At 35.7% G+C, this 15,662-nt stretch overlaps 1 pseudogene; it reads right to left on the bottom strand.

Annotated features, from left to right (window-relative positions):
• LOC120611971 (60S ribosomal protein L10-like) overlaps positions 1 to 15,662 on the bottom strand; it is a 54,724-nt pseudogene that overhangs the window by 16,081 nt on the left and 22,981 nt on the right.

Below are 15,662 nucleotides of genomic sequence, written 5' to 3'. Positions count from 1 at the left end.
ATGTGACATATTATTGAATTGTACACTTGAAACCTATATTATTTTATTAACCAATGTCAATCCAATAAATTTAATAAATAAAATAAAACTGTAAACCTTACTGTATCAGTGAAAAGTAATCTTTATATTTTAGAAAAAAATATAAATTGTAACCAGAAAGAATATTGCCAACTTGGGATCCGATATTATCTAAATACACACAGCACTAAATAAATGGTGCTTGACTAATTGTGTGTGCTCTACTGGGAATACTGCTCAATTTTGTGATCTGTAATGAAATAGAAAAATTTACAAAAAAGTAAGTGTGAAACTTTATACAAAATCAAATAAGTAGATAGTGAGTATGGGTGTGCAATTGTAGCAGAGTGGCCTGGTCCATTCATTCCACATGTAACACCTTGTAATGATCATAGCCATCATAGAGATGTATAAATGTTCATATAAGTCATTCGTTTCTATATTTCTGTGAATCCCTAATCTTCTAATATAGTACTTAGGTTAAGTGCCTGACTGAGCCTCTGGGACCATAACTTTCCGCTTTGCTCTGCAAAGCTCTTTTATCTGTTTTATTTATTAAGATTCTGCATGAAATTTCATTTGAAAAAGAGGTTTTATGGCTAAAATAAGATTAAATTTCATTGTAGAAACTAGTATTTTAATTCTTCTGAGTTATACAAGAGAATATATTTCAGGTTTTTTTTCTAGTATTGTATAGTAGGGAGCAGTTGTAGTGGGTTTTGCTCATCCTCCATGTTCTCTTGATTAGCCTGTTTTGTAATTAGTGGATCCCTGTTTGGAATGGGAATTGCAACTCAAATTCTTAAGAGGCTGTTATATTTCTTCCTAGAGATGCTGACTATAAATGATGTTGCTGCCATAAACTTGGGTTATGACTGCATGAGCCAATAGTTTTTAATAAGGTGGATAACAAACAGCATTAGAATATAATACATGCTTTGTAGACACTATTTCTAGAAAAGTACTTTTAAGTTACTAATACCTGAATCTTTGCACTAATATTCTCCTAGATTTAGAGGAATTAAAAAAAAACCCCTTTGATTTAGCATCAGTTTAAGACAAATTTTATAGTAAAACCTGACTTCCCAAGCAAACACACAAAACTAAAGCTTCTCTGGGTGAAGTACAATTAAGGAACCTGAAGTCTCACTTATTTTGTTTCCTCGTCAGTTTCTGCAGCAGCCCTCAAAGAACTGCAACACAATCCTGGAAGAACAAAGATATTGATTTGGAGCAGTTACTCTCAACCAGGGGCACTTTTGTGACCTAGAGGACATCTGATAATGTCTGGAGACATTTCTGGTTGTCACAACTGTGCAGAGGAGGGACTATTGGCATCTAGTGGGTAGAGGCCAGAGATGCTGTTAAGCATCCTACAATGCACAGAAAAGCCCGCAACAAAGAATTACTTGGCCCCAAGTGTCAATATGGCCAAAACTGGGAAACCCTGATTTGGAGCAAGATTTAAAGAGACACAAACACTTAGGTGTAACTTGTTCCACTTTGAGGCTGAGTTCATCAAAATCTACTTTAGTATTTTGTTATAGTATTATGAGGTAAAAATATAGAGCTTGTCTCTGATACTTACATGATTACCAGCTGCTTACAGCATTGCTCTTTTGCCTTTAGCTACTTACCTAGAACTAATTAGAAAAACACTTTTAGGTGTCTTGTTAGTGATCTCAATTAGGTCTTGACACACTTGGTCTTCATTTCGCTACCCCAGCCAGGGGTCAGAAGCATCAATCTCACTACACAGTTGTAAAGTGAAAGAAAAACTTTCAACCATTTTCTAAAAATAATAGATCAATTATGATTTAAATTCCTAATTATGCTACCATTAAACCAATATTATAGGCAATAAAACTAAGAAGTCATAATTCTTCATTTAAGAGTGTTTTTCTTGGAGATGGAGAATAATATCTCCTTGCCTGTTATACAAGTAACACACGTCCATTGTTTGAATGACAAGTCTAAGTAAACATTTCCATCACGTTATTGTTATTAAAAACAATCCACCCACTTGCACAGGAAATTAAGCAATAATTAATGAAAAACAAGGGAACAGGTTATTAACACTTTTCAGTACAAAAAGCAATCAGGCTGCTTGCCAGTATCATATATTACTTTTAAAAGATTAAAAAATCTCATTATATTGAACTTGACTAATTAGAAAACTAATTTGCAACAACGCCTTTCACTTCAAGGATACAATGGCATAGGCAAGTTTTCATGTGTAGAGTGCTCTGGATTTTTAAAATTATGAACTTTTTCAAGTTTAGATTCTGTGTTATTCACTCCCTCAGTTGCAAGCTCACTCTAACAGTTATTGCTACATAAAATAGTTATTTACTGCATAAAAGCGACTCCACAGCTGAGTAGCTTAAAACAACAATTATGTATTTAGCTCTTGATTCAATGGGTCAGCAGTTTAGGCAAGGCTTAGTTGGATGGTTATTCTAGTTTTGGCGTGGGAAACTTATGCATATGCAGTCAGCGGCAGATCAGCTAGGTAACTCTGCTTCTTGCAGTTGGCTAGCTGTTGGCTGGTAAAAAGTGGGGATGACTGGGTCAACTGCTACCAGGCTAGCCCCGATTTGTTCACATAGAGAGTCAAGGGTCTGTCTGAAGAGAAAGAGAGATAGAGAAGAAAAATGTAAGGCCTCTTGCAGTCTCAGCTCAGAACTGGCACGCAATTGCTTTTGTCACATTCTATAGGCTAAAACAAGTTAAAAGGCCAGCTCAGATTCAAGACATGAAGAAATAGGTTCTACCATTTAATAGAAGGAACCGCGAAGTCACATTGCAAAGTGTATGGGTATAAGGCCAAGTAGAGAATTTGGGACATTTTTGTAATCAGTGTGCCATACTTACCCAGCATGCTGCTATCTTTACTCTCATGAGCTTGAGCTTCCCTGGGGTAACTACCAGAAGGACAGTGTAACACAATCCAGAAACACATGGGTATTAATACCCAATGGAGCAAATTTGGACCAATGAGAGTCAGGAGATAAAAATGACTGGTAGACAAATTCTTTTATCTCCCTTCCCTTTAATAGCCTGTTCCAAGATGCTGTGCCTCTATAAAGTCCCTCCGTAAGACATCTGCTGTGACCCAGCCACCACAGTTTTTTTGAAACTGGCTAGCTCTGAAATCTACCTCTTTATATTTTATTACCTTCCTTACCTCTCTTTTTTCTTCCCTCACTCTTTATTGTATATGCGCTTTTCCAAAAAGCATGGAAGGGTTAGCTTTTATTATATAACAAAATACTCCCAAATTTAGTGGCTTAAAAACATTTATTTATTTAAGTCACAATTCTGGAGGTTGGCTATTTGGGCTAAGCTCAGCTGGGCAATTCTTCTGGCCTCCGCTTTAGTACGTTGCTATGTTGGCTAGGAGTTGGCAAATCTAGGGTAGCTTATTGCTGTCTCGGCATGTACCTTATCCTCCAGCAGGCTGGCCCTACTCTGTTCTCATTGTAGCTGAGCAAGGTCCCAAGAAAGCAAATAAAAGCAGAAGCATGCAAGGCCTCCTAAGACTGAAGCTTAGATCTGCCGCAATATCTCTCACCATATTCCATTTAATGAAACCCATTACAAAGCCAGTCCAGATTTAAGGAGTGGGGCACATAGATTCTGCCCCTTGATAAGGAGAGTTATGGAGACACATTGCAAATATATCAATATGGAGAGGAACAGAGGATTAGGGAGATTTTTGCCATCAGCCACAAAGCATTAACACCTAAGTTTTGCCTCAGGCTTTATTTTCCGTGGGTCATTGACTATCACTCACAGTTTTTTTTAACCAACACCTTTGATTAGATTTAACAAATTTTCTTTTTGTAAAGGTACTATTAAACTAGTATTAATAAAAATAAAAATAAACCAAAATATTACGCATAATCCTTTCAGCTCCGCAATAAAAACAGTCCATTATTTTCCAATTTTCTTTTCTACTACTTTTCCAGATGCATACAAAATTTTTCAGAATACTTTCTTATACTCTTTTTTAAACAAGGATGGACATAGGAAAAAATATTACTTATAGTATATTCTGCATTTTTTTTTGCCTACCCCCATATCATAGTCATTTTCATTACTAAACTGTCATCAAAATTTTTGCTAACAGCACAATACTCCAAATTTTGAGAGATCTAACAGTTTATCTATTTTCATTTCCCTTGACAGATACTTAGTCTCTTTTGTTCTATTATTGGTTCTTTTGGAGTTTTACTATTAAAAATACTCATGAAAATTTATACATAAAGCTTTTCTAACCTCTGCTTTTTAACACAAGGGGTGGTTGAATTGAACATCATATTAACTTGATATAATTTGAATAATCGATATGGCATAAAACATGATGCAAAAAAATAATCAATAAAAAAGATTGTTAGTTTTATAATTTTTGTGTAATTTATGTGGTATGTCATATATTTTTTAAAATTAGAAGAGCATTCTTCTTCTCTCTCATCTAAACAAAGTGCTCTGTAAATGCATCTGATTGGTGCCTCCTAAATTATGTTCAGTCCCCAAGTTTCAGAAAAATCACGGAAACCTAGTTTTTACCTTCTAACTTCCACACGCGGGAAGTGCGTTGAAGTGAAAGCTAAGTGAGTTTCAACACACAGTTTTCACCACAATCCCTAATATACAAAGAATTCCTATAAATCAATAAGGAAAGAATGATGAACTGATTACCACAAGTAACTCATAGAAAAGAAATAAAAAACATATTATGAAAATATTCCTCTTTACTAGCAAATCATGTTTTAAAAAATCAGATTGGCTGAAATAAAAAATAGTATCGAATATCTGCAGGAAGAAAGAATTCTCATTGATCGATTGACGTATGGTAAGAGAATACATTTATACGGGTCTCTTTTTTGGAGAGTAAGTTTTTATTATCAATCAATATTTAAAATTCTTTGATACTTTACCTAGTAATCTGTCTCTCAAAACATACTTAAATTTTCACAAAGAGACATGTATAAATTTTATTGTATCATGGTTTCATATCAAATTAGAAATAATCTAAATGTTCATCAGAAAGGCAATATTTAAATTATACAATCAAGTTAGGGAATTTTTACACAGATACTATATTTATAAGGACTGACATGGAAAAGGCCTATGACAATTAGTAAATGTAAAAAGCAAGTTGCAGAACTATAGAAAGAGATACCATTTTTGAAAAAAAAAAATGTAGTCTATCCATCCCCAATACTTTACAAAAACACATCAGTAGTATCTACATTGGACTTGGGGTGTGTGTGTGTGTGTGTGTGTGTGTGTGTGTGTGTGTGTGTGTGTGTGTGTGTGTGTGTGTATGATTCTAGAAGAATATATAGTATATTGTTAACAACAATTACTCCAAGATAATGGGATTAGGGAGAGAAATAATTTGGTTTTTCCCCCTGAATATTTTTACATTGCTTACATATTTGGCAAGTCACAATGTTCTTGTAACTTTAAAAAAAATGCATGACGCACTAAGGAAAATACTGTCATCAGTTATTCAAAAGGTTACACCATTCCTTAAAACCCTCCTTCTAAATGCTGTCAACACTAATTTTCAGGATTATCATCATAGAATATCCTTGAGGCGTAAAAATTTGCCTATGAAATCTTCTGAGATTTGTCTGTCCGATAATCATCAAAACTTCCAAGTTAAAATAATTAACCTTGATGGTATTCCTGGGGCCTGCCTATATCACACACAATCTTTGCCCATTACAGCATTCTGTTTCCAGTTGGCAATAGATGTTATGTGCTAATGAATGCGGCGGCTAAATTCCAATCTAATAAAAATCTTGCTCAGAATCTTACCCAAAAGAGCTAAAATACAAATCCAATGAATCGTGGAATTTTTTTTTTTTTTTTTTGGCTACTCCTTGACCTAAAAAAAGTAAACATGACCTGAAACTGCTAGACATTTACAATTTATACTCAAAATAGCAAATGAGGCTGTACTTACTTTTACTTTATAGAAGCTGCCTGATTTCCCTGCAGCTCACCCTGGTTTATTTTTGGCCCCAAGTATTTAATGAGAATGAAAATCACATAATGCAACTTTGGGGTCATTTGCTCGTTTAAGTTACTAAACCCAGATGTCACTGGAAATGACATTGCCTATTATCATTATAGGCAAATGTCTTGCTCTTTTCAAAGCCCATGGGATCAATCAAAATCTGAGAATATATTTTCAAAGAGTAAAATCCAGTTTTGTTTTGCACAAATCTTTACTCTGAAACTGATTAGAAGAGCTGTCCAGGTAAGATATATTGGCTAATTCCCAGCCCATAAGTATAAGACTAGGGAAAAATCTTCCTCATAAACTAATCTCTAAATTAGGTGGAAATTCAAAAATATGTCAGTTAGAGACAGATAATTATCATAACAAATGAAGGAGAGTTTAAAGTTAAAACATCTTGTTCTTCCTGAATAGGATTTCATTCTATCCCTGGAATTCTTCAATATAAATAAACATATTCTCTAGAAACAAATGTTAACTGAAATACATATTTTTCCTTCTTTGCAACCAATAGTCACCTCAGGCAAAGAAAGCTTGATTTATCTTGATTTGATAATGATGATTTCATTTTTTAGTTCCCTCTCCCTCATTTTTATACTTTTATTATTTTGAAGGAAATCTCAATGTAAAGACAAGTCTTAATTCCCAAAGTCTCAGGTTTTGTGTCTTCGAATCCTGATTTTGAAGCAAGTTTCCAATGTAATCTCAGCAAATTGAGGTCTCCAAATGAAGTTAGTCTTGAATCACATAGACATGGAAAGAAGCATTTAGATTAAGCACTTAGCTTCAGTGCCATGAGGACTGTTCTGGGGAATTGTTTCAGGCAGTGGAGGTTGGGCAAGGGAGAATGCCAAGTTCCTAGTGGCACTGGTTTCTATCAGCGGTAATAACCACCACAATCACACATGTCCTATTCCACTGGCTTTCTTCCTGTTTCCAGAATAAAATATTGAATTTCTGCTCACTTTTCTTCTTTTTCCCATGTACCTACCTCCCACCCTTCATTTAAAGTCAGCTGAGATCCAACTAATACTTTAAAAATCACTCAAACCTTTCTGGTATGAAAATCTCATTTTATTTTATCAACTCATATCCACAGCCTTCTGGGAATTTTTAGCTCAATTATGCTTATGTCATTAATAATTTTATATCAATAGTGTCTGTTCTCCGAAATTCGATTGCAAACCCTTTCTGGCTAAGTTCCTAATTCTAATACTTTTTTTTTTAATTAAAATATAATTCTCCCTTTTTTGAGGGTGTAGTTGTACAAGTTTTGATAAATGTATGTTAGTCATATATGCCACCATCATGAACAAGCTGTAGGGTACTTTCATCTTAAAAATTGCCCTTATGCTCCTTTGCAGTCAAATTCTACTATACATCCCTAGATCCTGGCAACCATGGATCTATTTTCTGTCTCATAGTTTTGTCTTCGCAAAAATGGCATATAAATGGAATCATACAGTAGACATCTGTGTCTGGCTTCTTTTACTTAACAGAATGCATTTATCTATGTAGTTGCATGTTTCAGCAATCCATTCCTTTTTCATTGTTGACTAGTAGTCCATTTTATGTATATACCACAGTTTGTTTACCAACAGTTGAAGGACATTCGAGTTGTTTCGAGTTTGGGGTGACTATAAATACGATAACATAAATATGCAAGTACCAGCTTTTGTGTGAATACAGGTTTTTATTTCAATTGGGTAAATACCCAGGAGTGGGTATGTTGGGTACTATATTACAGGTATGTTTAACTTTTATATTTTCTAATGTACCCCACAACCTGGTAGGCTGCCTTATGTAATTGAGCTATTAGTTGGGCTCCCTTCCCTTAGCAGTGTGGGTGAAATTGGTTCAGACCACCACAAAGCACATAGCTTCAACAAGTTGAAAGTTGTCTTCTAATGCGAGCTTATTTGGGAAATTTAACTTTGATGGACACCACTGCATCTGATTTCTGGGTTCTTTCATGATATCTTCTCCCACTACTCCACCAGCCCACCACTAATAACCTAGATTCAAAGTTTGCAACATCTTCCAATTACTTATATACTGTCCGACCACATGAAAGCATGAGTAAGCATTATAGATTTTTCTGAAAGTTTATAGGAACCATAAGCTGTGTGGGTGAAAGTGTTACATTTTACAGCCCACAGAAAACAACTAAAAATTACATCTTAAGCATGCCTGCTCTTTCATGGAATCCCATCTTGGACAATCACTGTTCTGACTTCTTTATACTCTGGTCCATTTAGGAGCTAATCTTTTAACTTTTCTCCAACTCTAAAGCAAATTTTCTCTCTATATATAGAAGGCAACAAACTTTTCTCTGGCTGCTACTCCTGATGGTGCATACATATACCCAGGAAAGCAGAACAAATGTTTTCCTGTTAAGATTATTTTTCCTGCTTCGAGAGCTTATGACAGTTTCTTCTTAAGGATGCTTAAAAAATTAAGTTAGAGTCTTTGAAAGTTAAATATTAATTTATGGTACAAGTTGATAACTCTTAGTATTTGCTAGTAACAAAGCATCCCAAAATTTAGTGGCTTAAAGAAACAAAGATTTTTTTCTTGCTCATAAGGTCCAGCTGAGCTAGGCAGTTCTGGTCTCAGATGGTTTCACTTCTGCCTCTAAAGTCAACAGTTGGTTGGGTTGACAGTTCTGCTGACCTAAGCCAGGCTCCCTCACATGCTTGGCTCCAGGATGTTTTAACATGGCCTTGGCTAAGGCTACTGAGTTCTCATCCATGTTGTCTCCCATTTTCAATCAAACATCTGGCTTGTTTCGATGGCAGTGATAAGAGTCCAAGAGAAAGTGTGAAACTATACATGCTCCCTTGGAACTAGTGCACCATCATTTCCATAGTGTTCCATTGCCAAACAAATCACAAGGCGAACTCAGATTCCAGGTGGAGAAATAGACTCCACCTATCAGTGGGAGTTGCTACAAAGTCACGTTATATATAGAATGCATATAGGAAAGGTGAAGAACTAGGGATATTTTTGCAACCAATTCACCACACTTACAAATTCAGACTATTCTATTAATTAGAAGATGTAATTTTCCTCTAATTCTAAATAAGTAAAATTTTCACTTTATTTTCTAATGAAGTGAGTTTACTTTAATTAGCTTTTTAGTTCACAAAGCTAATTAAACTCGCTTCATTAAAAAATATTGAACTTTCCCTAATAGAAAGCCAAAACCACATTATTTGATTATTTTCAATTTAATAAACTACACATAACCTAAAGCTAAAACAGGACCACTTTGTTCCTTTGTCAGTTATTTTAATTAATAACATTGAATCCATTTAACTAAAAAATATTTAAATGGTATATAAAAATTTTTTAAGTAGAAAGAAAACATGAAATAAAAAGAAAGCTAGTTTATAACTCAGAATTCCCTAATATGTCTTTATTTTTTTTGAGGGAGGTTGTTCATGCAGTTATACACATACATGTTTTAAAGAGTAAAATGTTTTTCTAACATTTGTTATGAAAAATACTGGTCCTCCATATCACTGCAGCTATTGTCCTCCTCCAAAAGGCAAGTATTTTCAAACTTTTACAGTTATTTAATTTATTTATTTATTTATTTAGGTTTAGACAGCCATGTTGCTTCAAATTGTGTGCTTATATTTCTTTCTCTTAATTTTCAGTCTTGGGCATTATCTGTTGTCTCCCTCTTATGGAAAATGAGGAACCCCCCCCGCCCGTAATCTCTCTTAATCCTTTCCTTCTTATCCCCCATCAAATATACCTTTGCCCCCTCTCCATCCTTTTAGGATAATTACATCCCAATTTGGATTAGAACAATATGCAATTACTATACAAATGTTATCCGTAGCTGACCCATACAACATACTATAATTACTTCTCATTTCTTGTAAACTTTTTGTTTTGTTCATAATTACTAATCATTTGTTTTGTTTTCTTAATTCTCCATGTATTTTTCTCACAACTTAACTCCAAATTCTCTGCCAGTTACTTATATTTCCTCTTTAAATATTCAGATATACCATTATCAAATGATATATCGCAAGTAAATTTTCTCAAGTAAATGTCTCCCAAAGCCTTCTGGCTTTCATCGGGAGACTTGTCCTGTGTCTGGTGAATTAACAGCCTCCTTGTGATTCTCTTTATCTCTTTACCATAATGGGTTTGCTGTTTCTTAAACCCTGTATCTTTTTTACTCCTCGGTTTATTTATTTGCTTTGGTAGTATATATCCTCCAATATCTTCCTAAAGAGATCATTTGTTCTTTTAATTGTCTTATTTAAAAAATTTTAAAAACTTTGTTTTTCAATTACAGTTAACATACAATATTTAATAGTTTCAAGTGTACAACTTCCTGAAGAAATATTTTAGAGATCTTATAAGCCTGAAAATATTCTGTCCTCACATTAAGTGACACATTGCCAAAGTATAAAATTCTGGGTTGAAATAAATTTCCTTTGGAATTTTATTTTTCTATTGTCTACAGCTTTGAGTGTTAGTTATAGCTTCTAGTGTTGGTCATGAGAAGCTCAAGACCATTCTCAACCTTTATTTTTTAATTGTGACTTTTTCTCATGTAGTATCCTCTATTTGTCCCATAACTTTGACATTTCTCCATTGTTTTGGGATAGGAATATTTTCATTCATTGTGCTTGGCACTTGCTGGATTTTTTCAATCCGAAAATTTATGTCTCCTCATTCTAAGGAATTTCTTGAATTACAATTTCTTCCTCTTCGCTTCCCTGATATCTGTATGAAATTCATATTGTTTTTGACCTTCTGATCTTTTAGACTGGTTCTCTAGTTTTGTCTTTTTCTCTCTTTTTTATCTATGTCTTTATATTCTTCCTTTTGTGGAGATATTCTCAACTTTTTTCCCCAATACTTCCATGGAGTTATTTTAATCTGTTCTCACAATTTAGTTTTAAGAGCTCATTTTATTATTTGACATTTCTTTTTATAATGCCCTGTTCTTTTGTTCATGAATGCAATATCTCCTATGATTCTAAAGTTATTAATATATATTTTTAAAAATTTCTTCTCCTGGCATAATATGTTACCTTATAAAAAGTTTTTTTTCTATTTCTTTTGGTCTCGATCAGTCATGATAAGGATTTCCTCAATGTCTCATGATCCTTGGCTATCCGCTTATAGTTAAGCCGGGACTCCTGAAAAGCTGATTGGATGCTCTGAGCAAGTTAGGATGTGTTTTGTTGATTATGGGCTTTATTGTAGAGTCATCAAAAGGAGTTCTCTGGGGAAATCATTAATGTCAGTATCTTTAGCTCTTTCTTCTTGGGCAGGTCAGATTTCTCAGAGGACGACTTCTAATTTTTTGCCTAGAAGACATAGGCCTTGTTGCCAGTACTATGAGAACTAAACTATAAAAGAAGGGTCTGGGGGGATGGGGATCTCAGAATTATGTATGCAAATACAGTACCACTCTTCAGCCTGGTAAAATGACCAGCTCAGGACTGAGGAGTTTCCTAGGATGCAGAACTTTCAGTGCTAAACTCATTATGGGACAGTTTACTTTACAGGATGTTGATTCAGATCCCTTTAACCTGGGCAACATTCTTTAAAGGGCCCTACTCATGCCCTTCCTTGAAGTGTCTTTCCCAAAGGTCAAAGAGACCGACCTCTCATTTCTAGATCATGCTTCAGAATTCTTGCCTAAATGACCTCAAGCCTGTTGCCAGGGAGTATGTAGGCCCCTTTTCTCAACCTATCTTCCTCAGGGTTACTAATTCCACCTACCAGTGAAGTCCCCCCTGAAACCAAGGGATGAGCAAGAAGTGGCAGTTTGGGGGGATTTAATAGAGAATTTGAACAGGAGGCTAGATCTCCACAAGTGCTCATTTGAGATCCCTCACAGTGAACCAAGGGTGAAAATAGAAGGGAGAGTAGGTCAGGAGCCATGGCCCATGTGTGCACTCTCACTTCGGGCTCTGTAAATACCAGGAGAAGGCCTGAACTTTGCTAATTTCACTGTGATATCTCCCCTGCTCCCAATTGTTTCTAGAGCCCTACAATCCAGAGACCTCTTAATTACTCTCTCTCATGACTAATGTTCTTGTATTTTATTGAGATGCAAAAAAGCAATTGCCCAGCTACACAGAGTGGACAATAGAATCTTAGAATCGAATCTCTTTAAGAGATTTCCAATCAGCTCCCTGTCTTGGCCCCATCATCACTCATACTTTCAGGAGTACCCAACACTGCTAGTTCTGAGCTTATTTGAGGTCAGTGGGGTGTTAATTGGATTGCTTCTCATTTTTCTCTACTTCAGGTTTATAATTTAGCTTTCTTTGGTTTGCTAAGGAGGTTCCTCTCATTTGTCATGTTTCAGCTTCCAACATCTTGTGGTGTAGTCACTTCTCCTGTCCTTTGAACTTACTAGTAGGTCTTATTCTTTTTTAAAAATTGCTTTACTGTTTTGTTAGTAGGGCTTTGGAGGGAGAGAAAGCAGATGTGTTATGTTCAATCACCCATCTTTGCTAGGAAGATGAAATGTCAAAACATTTCCAGCAAAGGGATAAACAGGAAGAAAAAGAATAAATTTGGGGTAAGGGTGTGGGAAAGAAATTGGGAGAGAAACAGTCAATTACCCATTTGATCCACTAATGAAACGATGTCCTGAAATTATATGACATAAAATATATCAGTTTATTTGCCATAAAATGCATTTTATCAGGCAAACATGGAGCTGCTTTGGAATGGGCTGAGAAACCAAGGGAATTGGATTTCTTTCCAAGTCATTATTTCCAACCTCTGCTGGTGATAAGCTACAGTGACTGTGCTACTTTAGATGAAGCACAAATGGTAAGTTCTCAAATGGTAAGACACATACATTTAAAAAATGCCTTTAAGAAATTAAATGCTATGGTCAAAAAAACTGACCAGAGCCTCCCTTCAGCCTCAGTTCCTAGTCATGCTGCATTGACAGGGTAGTGAAGCCTGTTGGCAGCATATGCAAAGCTAAATCCTCAGGAGTGTGAAGGAACAGGGTGCTCTGCTGGGGAGAACCCATGCATTTACTACAGCCCATTCCCTTCGGCGTGAAGGTAGGGCCTGGCCCAACACAGCAGTAGGTGTTGCCGTCAAGATCCAAGCCAAAGCAGAGTTAGCTCAGGGAAAAGGCACTAACCTTGACTGTGTGCCTAATAGGGACTCATGGGTTCATTGAAACCTTCCAATAACTCCACTCTACATATAATAAAATGAAAGACCAAAGAGGTTAAGTAATTTACTCACAGCCCACACCGTCTAGTCAATGCTGGAACTGGGAATTCAATCCAATTCTGTTTAGTCCTTTAAACCATATAAAATTATCATAAATCTTGGCAGAGGCAAGGACTCCTGCATATGTTTGCTACTATGGTTTCCCAGGCAGCAAGGTGAGAAGCCTTTGGACATAGCTTTTCTCCACCTGGGTAAGGTTCGCTGGGCCTTCTCTTGGCAACATGATCTAGGCACCAGTGTGTGTCTCTGGCATATGCAGCCTTCTTTACTGTGCAGTACACTTGGCTTCCCTCACATGCAGGGCTCAGCACACTTTCAGTTTTAGGTCTTCTGTCCATGGATGATCAGAGGTCACTCTCCCATTTTAGTGGGAATGGATTCACACCATTAAGTGTGAGGGCATCTCCTGGTTCTCGACATGCTACATTTTTTTTTGTCATTATAATTGTGGAATGGGTGTGTTTGTTTCATATTAAGGAACTCATTAAGGAAGCCAATTGAGATCATGGTAAGAGTGAGAAATCTTTTCTTCTTGGGCGTAGGCTTTATTTTCAATTGTTTTGGACTACTTTTAATCTAATTCTGAGCCATCCCCCTCCCCATCCCCAACTCGACAGGCTAGCTTTTTTTCAGGAAAAGGTCATTGACGTTATAGATCAAGTGCTAGAAAACAATAAAGTATTTGAGATAAAAATGCCCATGGTGATATCAACAGCATTCACTGAGGGCCTTGAAAAGAGCATAACAAGTGAGTGAGGCCAGGCATCAGGGCTTCTGCAGCACAAGTCAGGGACTGCAGGATAAGGTAATTCTCCAGAGGAGAGGACAACAGTGAGCTGTTTGCAGCTGACAATTGCAGTAGAAGGTGATGCTCCAGCACTGCTCCAGCTAGCAAAGGGAGTTGGGGCATAGACCTTAATAACATCCCTTCCCTGCTCACTTCAGTGCACAGTCAACAGCCAAATTCAGCTCCTCTCTCAACCTCTGCTTCCTTCTGGTCTTTCTCAGTTGCTCCCACTTCTAAATAATTGACTTCATTTTTATTATTAGATTTTCTTTTAAAAATTAAGTTATTGAATATGATTTTAGGAAACAGAGAAAAACACTTAAATGGTTATCATCCAGAATTAGCAATTGTTACTATTTGGTTATATTTACTTTTAGAAACAAATAAAACATTACAAACATAGTCTCTTTCTGTCAGAAATCATCTGAGTCCCATTCCATTAACCCCTCTCCAAAGATAACAATAATCAATAGTGGTTTTTTTTCACTCCATGTTTTACACCCTGAACAATAACTAGAATAGAAGATATGTGTTTTATTTACATAAATGATGTCAAAGCGCATCTTTAAAAAAAATTTTTAAATTATATTTTGGAGATATAGCCATTTGATTTTTATAATTTATACATTTATGCACATACACATAATAGTCATCCCTTTTGGCTGCTGTATAGTATTTTGTCATATGAATATATCACATTTTATTTACTCCTCTATTAGTAGACATTAAGATTGCTTTAATTTTCCTGTTAATACAAAAATGTCACAATAAACACTCTCATAACATCTGCTTATGCAAATATAAAGCTAATATAAAGATTCTTAGAAGTGGAATTCTTGACTCAAATGTTAAGCACGTTTTGAATTTTATGCTGCTAAATTGTTCTCTAAAATGAGTATACCATTTAACATTCTCAGGGTAATGCTTGAAAGTTCTAGTTTTAAAATACTTTGTCTAGACTTGGTTTTGGCAATCTTATTTATTTTTTTCTGATCATGTGAATGCAAATAACATTTCTTTGCTTTTTTCCAACTGTTAATTTGCCACTTGAGTTTCCTTTTTTTTCCCTTAATTTATAAGATGTTTGCTCAGTCACTCATTCAACTAATAATTATAGATCACTTTTTACGTCTGGGCCCTCTTCTAGGCACTGCCAGTGCAGTGGAGAATAAGACAGATGAAGACCTCAGTTCCCTTAGAGTTTGTATTCCAGGGGAACTAGGGAGGCAAGAAATAAACTAATAAAAGAACAAAGAAACTTCAGAAAGCATCCATGAGAACTTCCAATAGTAAAGAAAATATACACATGATGTGACAATAAAGAGAAGGAGCAGTAATTTATAGTGAGTGATCAAAGAGAGACTCTCTGAGGAGGGGACATTTAAGTGGAGATTTGAATGACAAGAAGGAACCATGTACAGACTGTGGATGGAGATGTTGGGAGAGAAAGCAAGTGTGAACAAATGCCCTGAGCACACAAGTGTGGTGTGTTCTGAGGATGGAATGAAAGCCTGGGTGTTATACCCCAGTAAGAAAAAGGTAAGGAAGTAAGAGATGTTATCTGGGAGGCCAGATGAT

This window comes from Pteropus medius, unplaced genomic scaffold (genome assembly GCF_902729225.1).
Source record: "Pteropus medius unplaced genomic scaffold, Ma_sr-lr_union100, whole genome shotgun sequence".
Classification (NCBI taxonomy): domain Eukaryota; kingdom Metazoa; phylum Chordata; class Mammalia; order Chiroptera; family Pteropodidae; genus Pteropus; species Pteropus medius.
The sequence above is the reverse complement of the archived record's forward strand: the minus strand, read 5'-3'. Positions and strand labels throughout refer to the sequence as shown.